Source organism: Tauraco erythrolophus, chromosome 19 (genome assembly GCF_009769465.1).
Source record: "Tauraco erythrolophus isolate bTauEry1 chromosome 19, bTauEry1.pri, whole genome shotgun sequence".
Classification (NCBI taxonomy): Eukaryota; Metazoa; Chordata; class Aves; order Musophagiformes; family Musophagidae; genus Tauraco; species Tauraco erythrolophus.
In genome coordinates, this window is record NC_141483.1 from 11,677,856 (window position 1) to 11,686,774 (window position 8,919).

Consider the following 8,919-nt stretch of genomic DNA (forward strand, 5'->3'; position numbering starts at 1 on the left):
GTTGAGATCTATTCCTGGAGAAACTGTGCAGTTGCACTTCTTTTTTTAATTATTATTTTAGCACTTTCTCTCCAAAATAAGAAACCTGGCAGCCAATATTTGAGGCACCCAAAATCTGATGTTAGTTTTCTTGGGTCAGTGACAGTGAGTTAGTAATGACTGAAATAAATATTTGTTGGATTTTCTTAATATTCTGTATCCTTTTACAAAAACAAGACCTAATAACTATTCATTGGATATTAATGCATATTAGATTATTGCCTTCTGAATTTTGTTCTTGCTGTAAAATTAGTTTATTTGGGTTAACTTCATGCCCAATCATGTATGTCTTCAAAATTCCAAGATATTTTGTGTTTTACACAAATTTACAAAGATTACAAAGTCAAGGTAACTTGTGTTGGTCAGACTGACTTGCTTCTCTCCCAGTGTCCTCAAGCAAATGTTTCCATAGATCCATATATGTGTGCATGACCTTACGTGTATAACTCTACTTTTACTCTAATTTATTCCTGTAAATTGATTATATCATTATTAGAAACAAGGAAACTTGAGATTGCTTTTCTTGGCGCTATGACAGGTATGGAGTCTTCTATGCTTTAGATGGTCATGGCTGCATCTCTGCAATAAAATATAAATCAGGATTGTGAAACATATGAAGAGAAAAGCAGCTCATTCGATATCAAATCATTGAAAGCAAATCCAACTGTCTTACTTTTCCAAGAGTTAAATTCAGACTGTTAGTTCTTAACTGTCATTAACTCCCCTGGAGGCAAGACAGTTTGTCAGCTGTTGGTGTGTGGTGTCAAGGTTTACTTTTTCATGCAAAATTCCCTCATCTTTCATTTGCATTATGCAGTTCTTTAACTGAATAACTCTTGTCCAAAAAATACAAAAAAAACCTTACACATTTACCCTCAAGGAAGCAGCTGTCTTGAAATGTAAAGCTTGACCAAGCTGTGGCTCAGCAATGTTTTCCTCTCTCCTGCATTGCAAAGTAACTCAGTTTAAAGTGCAAGGCATCTCTCCTTAAAGATTTACCCAGAATAGGCTCCCCATAAAATGCTTTAAACAATTCACCCTTAGTAATTTATCGAATATACTATTTCTTTCTGCTGCAACCTACTTACCCTGAAGATTATGGCACCGTCTTTATTTAGTACCTGCTGTCTTCTCTGTCCTTCAAATGAGGTGTAAAACAAAAGAAACAGACAAGGTATCTTTAGTGTCCTTTAAAGACTGAGCAAAGCCACGTTTTTGGAAAGGTTTGTGTCTCACACTAATAGCCGATTGAAGTGAAACCATGTTTGTTTTGTGGTTACACAACTGGAAGATCTCACTGGGAACAAAGAGATGTTGCAAGAGAAGAAGTTGAGCCCTTGAAAATCTTTTTCATTTTATTCGTCTCTAGCACACCTTTGCTAGGACTAAAAATTCCCAAAACCTAATGACTTCTCCAGAGGAAAAGTGTTTTGTTTTTCCTTCTGCTCGTTCATGAGTGTTAAGAAAAAAGTTTGTTTTCTGAACTGGATCTTACTGGAATTTGGGGAAGGAAGAAAGAAATACGTTTCAGGTTCAGTCTCTGAAGGAAAAATGGTCATGCCATGACTCTGATACATGATTCTGTCCTAGGCAGTTTTAGTGAGTATGAGAAGAAATATTTCTTTTGCTTGCTTACGTTCTTGATTATGTCCGAAAGATTTTTTTTGTAGTATGTCTTTGGGTGTACTCAAACATTTGTTCTCTGTGTTTTTTGAGCTTAACATTGTTTCTAAGGAAACCTTACAAAGCATTGACTGTGATTATATCTGTCATTAAGTATATCTGATTTTTCAGCCATACAGAAATTACTACCATTGTGTATCAGCAGAGTCAAAGTGCTTTAGTGCATCAGCTAACTTATTGACAGCGTGGGTTAGTGGGAGTGTCAGTAGAATGACAATCAAGCAGCATAATTATTATGGCTTACATTATACTTTTAATCAGGGTTAGCAGAAAAACTGTTAAGTAGATTGTTCAATCAGACAAAAGTAGTGTTAATCCAGCATTAAGATTTCTCATTCTTTAATAACAAACAATGTAGGTAGCAGGGATACATCTCATTGCAGCTGTGACAAATACATTTGTTTGCTCTGGTATAGTTTACCAAAGTGGTAGATGCTATTGCAGGAAAAAAAATATAGGTTAGGCATACGTACTGTTTGTAGCATTGTCCATAGAGGTGTCGAGTGGAGCAGAATGAAAATGGACATTTTTTTAGCCTTGCAGCAACTATGAATTTCAGGGTAAAATGACTGGTTTAGACTTTTCTTTAAAGCTGTGTTCAGGAAATTTAAACTTCTTTTTTCCTAGCTGAGGTTGTGTTTTGAGAATTTTGACTTCTTTGGTTTCTTCCTTTTTTACAATAAAAACAAAAAGGAATAAATGAAATTTGACCCAAAATAATTTCAAAGAAAAATGTAAAAGTTTCACTAGAAGACTTTTAAAAGAAGTATTTTGGACTTCTCAAAAATAAGTTAAATGTGAAATTTGACAGACCAGGCTGTTCTTCAGATTTCACATCATTCTTACAGTGTGGAATCAGCATGTTAACATTCTGGAAAAAGCTTATTAAAAATTTTGACTGGCCACGCACGATTCTGTAGGAGTATGAAGAGACAGAGATTCTTGCTAAATTCATAACACCCATAGAGCAAGGAAAAATGTATTTTAGCCCTTGGGACCCAATGCCTGTCAGTAGTGCAAATAAAATAGACTGTTGGTTGACTTCAGGACTGAAGCTATGCCATCTACCCCACCCATTTCTGCTTCTTTTCACTGTGCCTCCCACTTTGGTTTCAGCTTGGATGATTATGTGATAAAAGAAAATAAAAAAACAGCATTGTGCATGGCGGAAGTCCATTCTGAAATGCTCTGTGCGTTGTACACTGGGGCAGGTTAATGCGTTTGGGATTGGACTGGATCTAACCTTCCAGTCAGAATTGGACCAGCTCCTGTGTTGTCCACCCAGTCCCATCCCCCTCTGAGACTTCTGTGCCTGACTCATCTAGACTAGATGTTTCAAGTACTTCCATATCAGTGCTTCCCCCTCACAGATAACTGTAGTTTGGCACCAAAAAAGAAGTACGGGAGACAAAACTTTTAAAAGATGTTCATAGAAATAGTTTAAATCATAAGAACAACTCAGTACAGAATGTTCCTGACTGCAGGAAACAGAATCCAGCGTGAACATTGTCAGGTTTCTGGAATCAGAAAGAGGTATTGAACGTTGGAGGTACTTGAGAGGGAAGAGTGACCTGCGGGGACTCATATAAAAGGGAACATTAATAGAGTGAAATACATATAGTTTGGCTGAGCAGTGGCTACGGAGAGACATAACAGCACACAAATGTTTGAAGGATCTAAGCACCAAAAAGGGAGTGGAATTTTTAGATGCTAAAAAGGGATTTTTCTAGGAGTAATGGGTAAGGCTTTACACAGCACTTGAGGAAAATCAGAGAGCCCTCAGCTCTGGAGTACTGGGGTATTGGCCACACTGAGGGAGCTCTGAAGTGCCAGAACTACCAGACTAGAGGTGGCACCAAAAGAACTTTTCACTGCTGGGCAGGCTTTTGTTTTCTGACAAGTTGAGTTTTCTGGATATCCTTCATTGCCCAGTTTTGGAAAAATGTGGCTACCACCTCGGTCAACTTTTTTTTTTTTTTTAAATTGTGGAACCTGTTCCACCATTGATTCCGAAGAAGGCTATATTGGTGGTAAAGAACTGAAAGACTATCACATAATCCTTTATCCTGACATAGCGCAGAGGACCACTAAACCCCACAATAGAGGAGGTGCATTGGAGCATCTGCAGCAAAGGCTTTACCTTGAAGACAGAGATGAAAGCAACACCTGCAGTCCCCTTTTAGGAAGCAGAACAGAACATTTGAGCTGCAGAGACCTTTCCAAGTCACAGGGACTTGACCTTAAAATGAAATAAGCATAACTTACATTTCTTACAGTTTCTACTGAGGGGTTAGTCCCCTTGACAAGGTGCTTCTCTGTATTGAGCCATCCATTAAACAAGTATAAAAATGGAGAAAGCCCTGGAAGTCCTGCTGTACATGTTTTTGTTATCAAAACTGTTCTATGTGATTCGTATCGTCATGATGTTTTTTTGTGTGTGTATGATGGGACACTCCATACCTCTCAAGAATAGCTCTTTTTAGCAGGTCATTTTCACACACTGTGTAAGATAAAAACTTGCATTACTTTGATGGTTGAATTAGTAACAATTTGGCAACTGAAGAACAACAGCACTTTATTGTGAAAATGCTTTTGTAACCATTAGCAACTCTGATTTGGTGTCAGGCTTAACTGTTCCTCACATCTGAAATTACTTGTCTTTGGAGATGCTGAATAATAGCAGGTGTCTCTGGGAGTAAACCACCATGTCTGTCTATCTTGATATTGTGTTTCTTTTAAGAGTAGAAGGATACTTTGACATGGCAAATAACACCCCTACAAAACTAGTGGCAGGAGAGACAATCTTAGATAAAATATAAACACTCTTTACTTTGATCTTTCAGTCGATTTTCTGAGATATTGACAGAACAATAGATTAATTGAAGAGGAAGGTCTTGTTAAATAGATGCAAACTGCCTGAAATCTCACAGAGAGTCTCATGAGAGAGAGAAGTGGAAACAAGTGGAATGGGGATTTAAGAAAAAAGGCAATTATCCAGTGGTGCAGCATTAAGTGACACACAGAAGAAATGTGACTGTCCTTACCTGGATTGTGCAGTGTTACATGTAAAGGGGTTGATCCCTTTCAAAGGAAGTTTTGCCAATTAATTCAATGGTAGCAGAACTTGTTCCTTTACGATACTGGGCAATGCTTCTACCCTAAAGATAAAACTTCAAATATAATAGCTGGTGAAAGTAGAACTTCAGAAAAATGAGTTTCATTCGTGTGGAGTGGAGCCCTGAGTGGAGCATGTCTAGAATGAACTTGGGCTGCAGATCAAGAAGGTTTGGCATTGCAGTGTTCTTGTGTTACTTGTTTTACTCTCAGGTACCAATCAGAACTTTAAAGTGTGGAAGCAATTGGGCAAGGAGACTGACTTAGTGAACTTAATAAAAAATTCTTTCCAACGATGAATCCGATGAGATTTCAGGTCCCTTCCGTTTGTGTCTGTTGCTATGCTATATCTTCCTTGATAGAGAAGCTTTTAAAAGGTGAGAGACCTTTTAAAAGGAAGTAATTTTTTTATAAGAATCAGCTTTTCAAACTGAAATAAAGAACTTAAGAGGAAAAGTTTTGCTTTTTTTTTGAAATATCCCAAATTCCTCATTGAAAAGATGAGGACATAATTTATCTGGTAAAAACTAGCTTTTCTCATTGAAAGTTGAATATTTGGCATCATTTTGTTTTGTGTTTTCATCCAAAAACGGAAAGACTTTCATTGGAAGCTTTAGGGGAGAAAACAAAAGCGTTTACAAGCTCTCTTGGAAAATGGTATGTGTTACTTGGCCAGAATTCTTGTAATATAATTCAGATAACTTGCTGAGATCTTCACAGTTTTGTTAAATGCTTATAGTATTTTCCCTGAGGTTAATGGTTAAGTTTCGATTCCAGGTTTACCCTTTAGCTTTCTTAGAATGAAGCTTTCCAGAAATAGGAGGGATGTCTAAAATCTGTTCTCTTTAAAACGCTATTTATAATACACATACTAGTGTCTAGAAGTATATTTATAGTCTTACGGGTGCATCTGGAAATAAATATTGTCCTGAAAATAGCAAGATTTTGATTTATTCGGAGTGCCTAATAATGAGGCAGATGTATCCACACCCTGTTGTGGAAGTATCAGGAATTCGTCATCTGCCCTTGCAAAGTAGAGACAAGGGCAAGTTTTGCTGTAGTATAAATAGTTGTGGTTCTTGAACCTGTTTGCCCTTACTTATCCAGGTCAGGACACAATCCAGAGAGAGAAGTACTTTCCCTGACAGATTTGGTGTTTGTGTTGCTGCAGAACTTGATCAAAAATTCCCACCATGCACGATCAATAACTGTGGCCATTGAAGCAAAAATAGAACAATTAGTAACTCAACTGAGCAACATGGGAAGCTAAAAGGAGCAGGCTAGTGAGGAATGACACAGATAGATGCCAGCAGTAAAGAGTGGGAAAATAAAGTAGAACATCTGTCCAATTTACCTAATTGTGTAATAAAAGAAATCTTACTTCTTGAAGTAGTGCACAGAAAGTTCGTGCACAAAATATTCAAAGCGTGGTGCAGTTTGAGAAAAGCAAAGGTGATAATACCCTGTGTTGCTGGGAACCTGGCTGGCAGGTTTTCTTCTGGTGAAGGTCAGGACTGACAGTTTGGATTAGTAGGCTGAATACTGAAACAGAGACCTGATTTCTCTTTCCAGGTCTGCTTCTAACCAGCCAAGGATATTTTCCCCAATATCTGGTGTTCTTTCCCTTTCTACCTTTCATCTGTCTTGTGTAAATCTCAAAATCTTTAGGGGAGAGGTTGATTCAAGTGGCTGTGACTTCAATGTTGGCTGGAGCTGCCAGGTGTTATTGTAATGCAAACAATTTCTCAGAAATAAGAAATCCAAGATAAAGGTATGGTAAAAATTACTTACCCTGAGAAATCTGTGCCCAAATATCAAGACAATATTGGATAAATAAGAATAAAAATTTTTCAAAGCATGTGATAGACATGTGGAAGAGGAAGGAAGGGGCCTTGCTACTGTACTAAGGGAATGTCCTATTTGGAATTCTTTAACTTCATACCTGGCAGGAGTTTAGATGTCTGTGTCATGAGACGAAGTGAAAAAGTAATAGATAGGGCCAAGTGAAACCTGTAAAGTGAAATTGGAAAGAAAACATTAGATTACAAAATTTCCAACACAGGCTTTTTTTCCTAGATGTCTCTTACCTGGGAAACCTAAAGGGGAGAAGTATTCTGATTCAGACGAGAAGGAAGTTTTGAAATACCAGTGTGTTCTGCGAGCTGAAAATTCTGGAGTTTCACTCAAGTCAGCATGGGTAAGTACTGCATATTCTGAGGCCAGAATGTGTTGCCTTCTTTACCATACCAGCTAAATATAGCAGAATATGAAGAGACAAAAGTTTCAGAGTTATGCAAGAAATCGGGCTTTGGATTCATATTAATGATAAAATTAATTTTATATCCAGAAAATTGTTCTGCAAGGGGGCATTGTCCAATGAAGAGGGTGCAAATACCATAGACAACGCATGCTGAAACCTGTATAATAGTCTTATCACTTTCTGTAGCAGCCTTGGTGGAGAGAGCTGTGATTAATTACAAGGAAATGACAAATGGTCAAGGCTATGCTGAACGCAGTGGCCCTGGTACTTGACATTGTAATGCAACTGGGGAAAAGCTTGTCAAATCAGGGTTGTGTTAATTTATAAGGCAGCTATTCGTGCCAAGTTGAATAAAAGGAAGGAAAAATGAAAGGTGGAATAATACTGTAAATATAAAATGTTTGGGGATTTTTCGTCATCTGTATGCTTCAGAGAAAAAAGTAATTATATTCATCTGACTTCTGCTCTGGATGCTTGTTTACATGTAAATCACACCTCACATAGTAGGCCACCACTGAAAGTCCCTACATCATTATTAGTTGGTTATATCCTATAGTGTCAGTGGAGTACAAACTTAGTTTGTAGAAAACAAGTCTTTCACACCGTATCTAGTTTAATTCATATTAAAATAGATGTTTCGAAATACTTCTTTCAGCTGCTCTGATTCTTCTTATGTGCACTCTGCAAAAAATCAGCAGAGCCCCATGGTTAAATTGTTGGGTTAGCACTCAGAGAAAGTAGATTCCAGCCTTAGAGTTATGGGCTGGAATGACTCTAAGGGAATAACTCTGGGCTGGTGACTTCTTTCATGTACTTAGATGACTGCTTAGTATGCTTTTTTTTGTCTTGCTTATTTCAACCATAATTCCTAGTGACAAGACCTTTTTGGGTTTTAGCTATACAGATCCCAACTAAGCTTTCAATAGGAGAAAACTTGTGCAAAAGATGAATATTTACACGCAAGATGAAGTGAGCTGTTTGCTTTCTGCATGCCCTAGCGTACCTCTTAGGAGGGATTTGTTCTTTGTTTGGTAGATGCTACCAAACATGGCAAAAGCCATTGACTGAGGCCACGTGAATAGCATGTGACAAGCAAGGTCCAAGAATCCTGGATCCCTGCCTCCTTCCAACATTAATATGCGGTCCTTAGAAAATGTCATTGTGTTGTCAGTCCTCAGAGAGCATTGCCATACTGTCCAAAGGGGCTTGTGTAGGGAATGGGCCTTTAAAAACCAGAAACTTTCTACTAATTCTCCCTGAGCAACAGCATATGGGCACTTAGCACAGATGCTGCTGTAATTATGATGCATTGGGAACTTCATGTCAATAGTCCTAAAATCTGCAATTCCAGTTACACAACAGAGTATAGGTAGCAGTAGTTATAAAACATAAGGATTCTTCAGAGTCCCCTAATCTTCATTAATCTATGCATCTTGATTTTTTTGAAACTTTAACAAATGCTATAAGGATAGAAAAGATCCTTTATTTATGTGATGACATTTCAAATCGTCTTTATTTTTCTCTGGATGCTGGCTATCTGTCTATTTAACTAGTTAACTTGCATTTGACCACTGTTACATCTTAGACCAGAATGTGGCAGTGTGCAATGATATTGCTTCTGTGCAGCTCTCCAGGTGGCTGTCGCCAGCTCATCGCTCTGTTTTTCACCATTCATTAAATTATACCGGGAAGAGGTGACTGATCTAACTGTAACCACCCTCCTCAAAAAATCAGTAATTTTTTTGCTTGATCATTTGATTGCTAAGACTTGCGTCGTTTTGCAGCACGTGTGTGATTAGAGACACCTTTAGCTGATTGTTAAG